The sequence below is a fragment of the Mauremys mutica genome, chromosome 1 (assembly GCF_020497125.1).
Source record: "Mauremys mutica isolate MM-2020 ecotype Southern chromosome 1, ASM2049712v1, whole genome shotgun sequence".
In the NCBI taxonomy this organism is placed as follows: Eukaryota; Metazoa; Chordata; order Testudines; family Geoemydidae; genus Mauremys; species Mauremys mutica.
The window spans coordinates 374,701,464-374,710,922 of NC_059072.1; the positions used below are offsets into that span (position 1 = coordinate 374,701,464).

Consider the following 9,459-nt stretch of genomic DNA (forward strand, 5'->3'; position numbering starts at 1 on the left):
TGTGGCCAATTGGAGAGTCCCTTGGAAAAACAGGACATTATAAAGCCCCTACTACACTTGTCAGCTAATGATGCACCCACTTACTAACATTTCCTATTTTTCCAGTTGCTCTTTCTTCCCTCAGGGTAGTTATTTCCCTGGCAAGGCATTTACACTCAGTGAGTCATGGGTCTCTAATTCCCTTTGCTTCCCTCCTCAGGCTCTCTACCCAAGCCCCGGCCTTCTCCCTTTCTGTACCACATGGGCTGCTTCAGGGGCATAACAGTTGTCCAATAGGAGTAATGGGGAAAAACAAGTTAGATAGTTTTAAGATGGAGCTTGATAAGTTTATGAATGGAATTATCTGACAGGGTTGCCTGAAATAGCAGGGGACTGGATTCAATGGACCCAGAAGGTCCCTTCCAATCCTTATGCTCCTATAATCTACACCACCCACTGGGATCTCTGCGCCTTCTCTTCCCCTTTCTCCTCTCTCTCTCTGCCCTCTCTTCAGGAACCGTCGATCTTCACACAAAAAGCTCTGGTTTCTCATCCTGAAAAACCCACCTGCCTCTCTGACTGCTATCCTATCTGCCTCCTCAGCCCTGCTTCTGAACTGCTTGACAGATGCTCTAAACAGGGGATCAGTTTTTCCTCCCATTAATCCCTTTCCTCAAGGTGTCTTCCTTTGAGGCCCTGCAATCTGGCTTTCATTGTCTTCACTCCACCAACACTTTTCTCACCCGAGTTTCTGAAGACCTCCTGGCCATGTCTAAAGGCCACATCTGTGTGCTTCGTCTCCTTGATCTATCAGCTGCCTTTGACATTGCAGATCATTGTCTCACCTCCCCCAATACTTGTGTTTGCTTGATTCTTCTCTGACATCTCTGACCACTTCTTCATTGTCTCCTTAAGGGTCTCTATCACATTCCTCCTCCCCTGCTCATTTATTTTTTCTGGACAACATCCAGGTGTGACATTATCTAATTAAACTATGACTGTGCAAACCATTGTTGCTACCACTATTATATAATTGCAACAAATCTTATACAAAGTGTGACACATAACCAGAAAGGGTTAAGCATGCTGCAGAATACATGATCAGAGCCAACCATTAGAGAGATGTTAGAATACTATGTAAATGGTAACTAACGCCATTCCATGCTAAGTAGGCTAGAACTTTTAAATGCAAGCCTGTATTGTTAGAGAATTAAAGGTGATATGAATTGTATATGTTAAGTATAGCTTGTTAAATGTTAACCATGTAAACAGACAGTTCCTATCTGTCACTATCGCTATTGATTTAGAGATCAAAAGGGAATATTAACATTTAGATGAATCTTGGATAAAATAATATCATTGTCTATGCGTCTCGTTAAGGTTTGTGATAAACAGCTTAATGGATAAATTATTTTATGTTAATCCATGTAGTTAATTACCGGTGAGGTTTAGGAAACAGAAGGTTACATCAAAAGCCTACTGTTCTCCCAGGACTGTATGGTCAAGTGGCTGCTAGAAAATTGTATAAAAGACCCTTGGTCCTGATCCTGTCATCTCAGATCTGCTTGATGCTTCAATGCAGGGGAAACTTAAGCCACAACACTGAGATCCCAGTTCTAACTGGATCACTCTGAATATATAGACTGACTATAAACTAGGAACTATTTCTGAAAGAACTCTGCATCTACAAAGCTCACCATCTCTGCTATGAATCTGAATCTCAAGACCGACTCATGTCTGAGTGTATACTGATCTTTTAACCCTATACTCTCTCTCCTTTTTTTAAAATAAATTTTAGTTTAGTTAATAAGAATTGGTTGTAAGCATGTATTTGGGTAAGATCTAGAATATTCATTAACCTGGGAGGTAATGTGTCCGATCCTTTGGGACTGGTTGAACTTTTTTCTATGATGAATAAGATTTTCATTAATCCTCATCATATTTGACTTGGGTGTCTAGGTGGAGGCCTGAGGCTGAGTTACTTTAAGGGAATTGTGTTGTTGATTTCCGAGTAACCAGTGGGGTCTAACAGAAGCTGTTTTGTGCTGGCTTGGTAAATCTAAGTATTGGAATATCCACCAGCTTTGGAGATTGCCTGCCTCATTCTTTGCAGTTCACCCTAATTGAGTGACCTCAGCTGGCTCCCCGGGGATTCCGGTCACACCAGGGCCCTCCCCTTTTCTTCCTCCACTCTCCTCCTGAGTGATGCAATTTGCTCACACAGGTTTAGTCATATCAGCTTTACTCTGGTTCAGGGGTGGGCAAACTACGGCCCGCGGGCCAGATCTGGCTCCACAGGGCTTTGGATCTGGCCCGCAGGATTGCCCCTTGTTGTGCCATGAGCCCCACGCCACTCTCAGGAGCGTCCGGCATCACGTCCCTGCGGCCCTTGGAGGGGGGGTGGGGGGGGACAGAGGGCTCCGTGCATTGCCTTTGCCTCCAGGCACTGTCCCCTGCAGCTCCCATTGGCCAGGAATGGGGAACTGTGGCCAATGGGAGCTTCGAGGGAGGTACCTGGAGGTGCAGCAAGGGCAGCGCACGCGGAGCCTTCTGCCCCTCCTCCCCTAGGGGCCGCAGCACTTCCTGGAGCGGCGCGGCGTGGGATCAGGGCAGACATGCAGGGAGCCTGCCCTGGTCTCGGTGTGCGCCGCCGCTTTAGGTAAGTGGTGCCAGGCTGGAGCCCGAACCCCTCCTGCACCCCGCCCCCCAACTCCCTGCCCTGAGCCCCCTGCTTGCACCTCGCACCCCTCCTGCACCCCAACCCCCTACCCTGAGCCCCCTGCTGCACCCCTGGTCATCCCAACCCCCTCCCCTGAACCCCCTGCGACACCCTGCACCCCTCCTGCACCCCAACCCCCTGCCCTGAGCCCCCTCCCTCAGTCCGCAACCCTTCTGCACCCCTTCCCTGAGACTTCTCCTGCACTCTGCACCCCTCCTGCACCCCTACCCCCTTCCCTGAGTCCCCTTATACATGTCACACCCCTCCTCTGCCCCAATCCCTTGCCCTGAGCCCCTTCCTGCACACCACACCCCCTGCCACACCCCACACACCTTCCTGCACCACAACCCCCTGCCCCGGCCCTGCATACAATTTCCCCACCCAGATGTGGCCCTCAGCCCAAAACATTTGCCCACCCCTGCTCTGGTTTCTCTGAAAAAATTTGCAGGCACACGTGAACTTTCAATTTTTTCCCCATTTTCATATCTCCACCTGGCTCTCTGATATCTCCTTTCATGTGACTCAGTTAACTCCCTGAAATCTCCTCCATAAACATCTCCCTTCTCCCCATCTCTATCACCAACATCCTCTCCACTGAATAAGATGGCATTCTTAGTGTCATCTCTCTCCACTCCTTGCCAAATTCAGCAGTTGCAACCTCTACACCACCTCCAAAATTCACGCCTTCCTCGCCATTGCAATTTCATGCTTTAATTACTGCAGCTTCTCCTCCTCCACTGTTAACTCTCTCCACTTCCATCAACCCAAAATGCAGCTACCAAAACCATCTTTCTTTCCCTGCTGCTCTGACCACGTATCAGTCATCCTTGAATCTTCACATTGCTTTTACACTTACTCCAGGTCCAGCTTGGTCTTCTTCTCCTTGAGTCATTTTTCCATTGCCTGAAGCTCTTTGTGTTCCTCCCAGGCTTTATCACTCATTACCCCATTTTCCTCTTCATCCATTTCTGACTTTTGTGCCTATTCCCATGCCACCCATTTGTATCTGAAAAAAACCTCCCCATTTGAAGGCTCTAGGGTCTCTCAGTCCCCTACAAGAAACCTTGGAAAAAATCTTTATCCATGAAGTGTTTAAGCTCTGCTGTGCATTCCCTACTTAATGCATATCCTGTCTTGTTTTTCCACCATCTTCATTTGTTCACGGACTCTACACTCATCAAAATAAGTGGCAAAGCTCCCATTGACTGTAATGGTGCTGGATCAGAGCCATAGGCCCCATTCAGCAAGGTACTTAAGCATGTGCCAAACTTTACGCATACGAGCAGTCTCAATGAAGTCAATGGGCTTACTTAGGTGTTTGAAATTAGGCACATGCTTAAGTACTTTATTGAATTGGGGCTTTCGATTGTAAGTTCTTCAGTGTAGGCACTTGCTACTGGCCATTTTGTTATAATCATGATTGTTGTAATGAGGCTGGTGTCTGCATCTAAGAACAGACTGTAGCGTAGAATGAGCTTTTTTAGTTATCCTTTTACAATTGTGTTTTTATACCATTTTATGCAACAGGTTATGCAGTAGATCCTCAGCTGGTGCAGATTTGTCTAACTCCATTGATTTCCATGGAGTTATGCTGATCTACACCAGTTGACAACAAGGCCCTATATCTATATAGTATGAAGACTACTACTTAAAGTTCCATTAGTTCCATTGTAGCTGTGCATAATGCCATTACATTGTTTCCAATTATATCATTTTAGCTTCATGGGGCCAATATGAAGATAAAAGGAATATTGGGATAGATCCTCGGTATAAATTCATGTAGCTCCATTGACTTCAGTGCCCTTTGATTTCAATGGAACTGCACTGATTTATATCGACTGATGATCCGACACCACTGAGTTAACACACAGCTTGAAACTACGTATTATATTCCTTGTAATTTTCATGGAATACTGAAAAAAAATACAGAAAAACCCTGCAGTAAAATATACACGGTGACAGTTTCACTGACATTGGCCATTGTATTCTGAGCATACCAGAGGAGGCAGCGATAGCCTTACCTCCCAGTAGAAACTGAAACACTTGTGTAGCCAATTGCTTTTTTGTCTGTAGCAATGGAAAAACTCACACACACTTGCACTGAAGTTGTTCCCAGCCTAGAGCTGGATATTACAAAGCCTGTGAGAAAATCTTGTCTTTTGTCCTGGCAGTTCTACTATTCAAGTAAAGAGATGATTTTAAATGAAAACATACGTTTTACACTATGCCCCACTCCTTTTCCCCAGTTTAGGGCTAGAGCATCACTTTGCAATCTGCCCTGCGGAAGGGGTAGCCCATAGCTGCACTATCCCAGGGAAGAGACTCCATCTCTTGGCTCCCAACTTGTTCCATGGGGGAAACCAGCATAGAGAAGTCGTAGATTACTTTCCCCTCCGCACTGCTTGATGCATTGTTGGGGTGGGTGGAACCAAAGCCCTGCCCATTTCCCACCCCTTCATGGGAAGGGGAGTCGTGACCATGGGGAGGCTGCAGGTGCATCCCATGCAAAGGAGTAAGGGAGCACCTTATGCCTCCATATTTCCCTGCATATGGCAAGGGACAATCAACCTTAGCGTCTGATCAAGAATGGGCCTGGATCACTTAGTGATAACCATCTGGTTGAAACCATCAGTAAACTTGACATCAATACTCAGAAAGAGAAGCCAGTCGATACTACATGGATTTCTTCACCACAGTTTGAACAACTCCCTGCACTTCTCATTATATATGTTTACACACAAACAGTAATACTGTATTATCCTGTATTGTGCCATGCAGTATCGATAACATTGCTGTACAACTTCTTGAGAGCTTTGGTGGGTAGGTGCTTTATAAACAAAATGATTAATTATTATTATACTGTGTGTAAGGAGAGACAAAGCTTTGAAATTCTGGTCTCTAATGGAGAATTAATAGAAAAAAATAACCTTTCTATGGGTTTTCTGAACCATCCTATATAATTCAATAGAGAATGATCTTTCCTGCAGTAGACTCCTATAGTATGCTTCAACAAATGTATATAGCCAGGATCTCCTGCTTTACTAAAGTGTACAGGCTTGATTCTGAACTCACACTATTAAACCAGATCCTCAGCTGGTGTAAACTGGGGTAGCTCCATTGAACTCAATTACACCAGCTAAGGATCTGGACCATTGATGTCAAACTAATTACTCCTGATTTAAACCAGGGCAAATCAGATTAGAATTAAGCTTCATAAAGGTTTTATAGTGATTCGTACAGAACCCTATTAGCTAGAACACTATTAAATTCTATAGGATTTTCCCCTGTGGCTATCTTGTTTGCACAAAACATCTGTACAAATCTTCCTTTCAATATCAAGATGTAACAGTGTATCTTCCCTTCCCCCACCCCATTACTTTACCCATTTCTAAATTAAATTCCACTTAAACAGCACAGATCGTTGAACTGATAAGTATTATTACCTCTATGTTTCTTTTGGTTTGGTGTTTGCGCTTACTTTCAAAACTTGCTCCAGCAGATATTATCTAAGTATAAAGATGCAAACAAGATCCAGAGAGGAACTTGATCCCCGCACCTTGCCAAGGATTCACTCTTTGAATGCTAGCATTCTGTTACATTTACCAGGGGTGGCAACATTTACATTAAAAATCATCATTTGCAGAGGAGTATAACTAGGCCATCAATAAAAACAACTCAAACAAAACAAACAGCAACAAAAAGCCGTGTCTCAGCACAGAAGCAAGATTTATATTTTAATGTACTTGATAAAAATAGCAATTTTGCTTATTTTTAAGTTACACAGCAGGGGAAAAAATGGTGGGCATTTTTTACTTAATGTTGATTTTCATTCTTTTACCTCTAAAATGAGTAATCATAGAAACAATGAGGTTTGGTGGACAGTACATTGATTGGTGTATTTTGGAAGGGATGGGGGAAGAATGTGTTATTTCAGAGTAGACCATAGCCATTCCTATTATTCTGCTCATTAATCAATTAATTAAGAAGGATTTATATTGATCATTGATCTATCCTCGAGGATAAAAGGCACTGTATAAAATTGTCCTCAATTTGGAAAAAAATGCCTTAACTTGTATTTTTGCAATTGCCAACTCTCTTTAGAGTAAGTTATGTTTTCTAATCATTGCATGTATTAAAATATGTAGTCAGTAGACTAACTCTTAATGGCTTGTAAGCATTATAAGCGAAATGTATCTAGAAATGTATTGTCATTGTTCTAAAATATGTATTTAATCAGGTGGAAGATACACCTTTCAAATTGTTTTCATGCAGATTTAAGCAACTCCAGACATGTATTTACACAAGCTTAAATATTTGCTAGTCTGCGTCTTAAGCAATTTGGTTTCACAAGCTGCCAAGGAAGATTTTTTAAAATGAATCAACTATTTAGAATATGTTTTACACCGTCTTCAGCAAGTGACATAAACTGTGAAAAAGCAGAGAAAAGTTAAAAGGAGCAGCTTTATCCTTAACTTAGACCAAAGCAGCATTAGCCTGAATACTGATTTTTTTGTGTTTTGCTTGGTTTGAATCAAAATGCTAAGATTAGTGACATTTGGGGATTTAAAAAAAATACATAACTGAAGCTTTAGGATAACTTGGAAAAACCGTACAGCCACATAAATATATATATTATCTCTTGCTTCTGCACTCATACATATTTATGTACATGTATATGCATAAAAATCACCCACCTTCAGAGAGTTGTTAATATATATACTTTTTTTTACACACATACTACACAAAGATAGTTACACACACATGGATAGATATATGCGTATATACACATATAGATAGGCACACATATGGACACAAACACACATGTGTATAGACACACATACACATATAGACAGATGCATATACACATGGGCACACACAAATAGAGAAAATACAGTTATTCACACGGATATGCACATCTATGTACACACGGCTGGATACATGCAGGTATAGTTATTCTATATCGTTTACAGAACTCCAAGCTTAGGGTCCTGGGAGCAACCAAATCCCGGCAGAAATCTCTAAGGAGCAGTGTAGCCCTGTCAATGCGCTGTGTTCCCCATCTCTCTCCCCCCAGCCTGCTCTCCCCTCCAGACAAGACCATGCGCTGAGCTAGGGGCCGGCTAGTAGCTTCCAGGCTGGCTTGCCAGTGGCCACCCGCGCTTGGGAACCAAACGGACGGGAACTTCAGTTCCCCCTGAGAACCTCTGGGCAACATCTGGCTGCAGGCGCTGTGCTTCGGGTGAGCCGCGGAGCCCGTTTCACTTCGCGCCGCCGGGTACCACCGAGTCACGGTGCGGAGCCGACGCGACGGGCGATGGGTTTGCAAACCCGGGAAAGCCCCGGGGTCTGGGGGCTCGCGGGGTCCCCCGCGCCCTACCTGCCCTGTGCAGCAGAGGGGCCCATGGCAACCCTCGATCACCTGCCCCCCATCCCCGCCCGCCAATCCCTGCATCTCTAGGCAAATACCCCCCCCCCCTGCCCCGGATAACTTCCCCCGGGATCGCGCCGCAAGCCGCGCCCGGGCAGCGGCAGCAGCAGCAGCGGCGGCGCCGCGGTCCTCGCCTTACCGTGCGGGAAGGGACCTCCCGGGTGCGCGGCTGCTCCTGGGCTCCGGATCGCTGCCGGGCTCCGCGCTCCCTCTCATTTGCCCTTTAAGATCCGCGAGGGAGTTCGCCACCCCCCGGAAAGTCCAAACTTGTGCGGGGAGAGCAGCGTCCCCCCCGGCTCTGGACCGGGTCCCGCTGGCAGCGCATCAAGGCCTCCCGTGCGCCTGGGAGGGAGGGGGGAGGCTGGGTGTGAGGGGGGGGGGGGATCTGCGCTCACCAATTAACCCCCCGCTTCCCTGCGCCTCGCTTCTCCTGAGCCCGCTTCCCGCGCACCGGCCCGACTGGGGCTCGCCTCGGCCAGGCTTCTACCGGGGGCTCCCTGCTGCGGAGCCGCATCCTTCCCTCCTTTCAGCTGCGGGGAGCTTGGTGCAGAGCCTTAAATTACCAGCCTGGCCGGGGCTGTCAAGAGAAGGGAGGCGAGGGGGGCAGATTGTGCAGGCTCCCTATTCCCAGCCAGCGCCAGCTGCCTGCAGATCCGCGGGCGGGGGGGCGGGGAGGATTATCTCTCTAGGGATAACTTTGAAGCTGGCTCTTGCTCTGGGCGCGGCCCGGGAGCTGGGACCGGCACGGGGTCCTCGGAAGCAGGAGCATCCTGCGCTCCCACGCTGCTGGGCGACTGCATGAGCCACACACGGAGCAATGCGATCAGCTGCTCTCCCCACCGCTCTGCACCTGCACTGGCAGCCCGGGCAAGAACGGGAGACGCTGCTAGCTCCTAGCAACCCCGCATCAATCTTCTTGGGAGGCCCCCTCCTAAAAAGTTCTGATTGGAGGAAGGGGAGAGGGGAGCCACACCCCTGCGAGGATGCTCTGGATGCTGCCTCGTTGTGCTTTTTTTTTTTCCTCTTCACCAATCCAGGAGAGATTCAGGTGGAGAAATTCCAAGAAGGGGCTGGAATGCAGAGCCAGATCAGTCTGCTGGGTTGTCTGCTCCCTGTCTGCTTCTCTGTCTCTCTCTCTCAGCTGGTTTGAAAGATCTACTTTTGTTCTCTCTTTCTTTAAAGGAAAAACAGCCTCCCCTCCACCTCAACTCTGCCAGAGAGCAGCAAAGAGGAAAAAATGGGCACCAGGAAAACAAGGCAGAGTGCAGCAAAGGCAGAAGACAGAAAGCCAAATCAATGTAAACAGTTTAAAACGTGTAAAGATATATTTTCA

At 46.6% G+C, this 9,459-nt stretch overlaps 1 protein-coding gene across 1 annotated transcript in view; it reads right to left on the minus strand.

The window, feature by feature from the left end:
- Positions 1 to 8,348, minus strand: part of LOC123375178 (metabotropic glutamate receptor 3-like) — a 151,934-nt gene extending 143,586 nt beyond the window's left edge. The window contains exon 1 of the mRNA XM_045025906.1: positions 8,266 to 8,348. The gene's annotated coding sequence lies outside the window, so the exon portion shown is untranslated. The remainder of the gene's footprint in view (positions 1 to 8,265) is intronic.
- Positions 8,349 to 9,459: the final 1,111 nt, after the last annotated feature.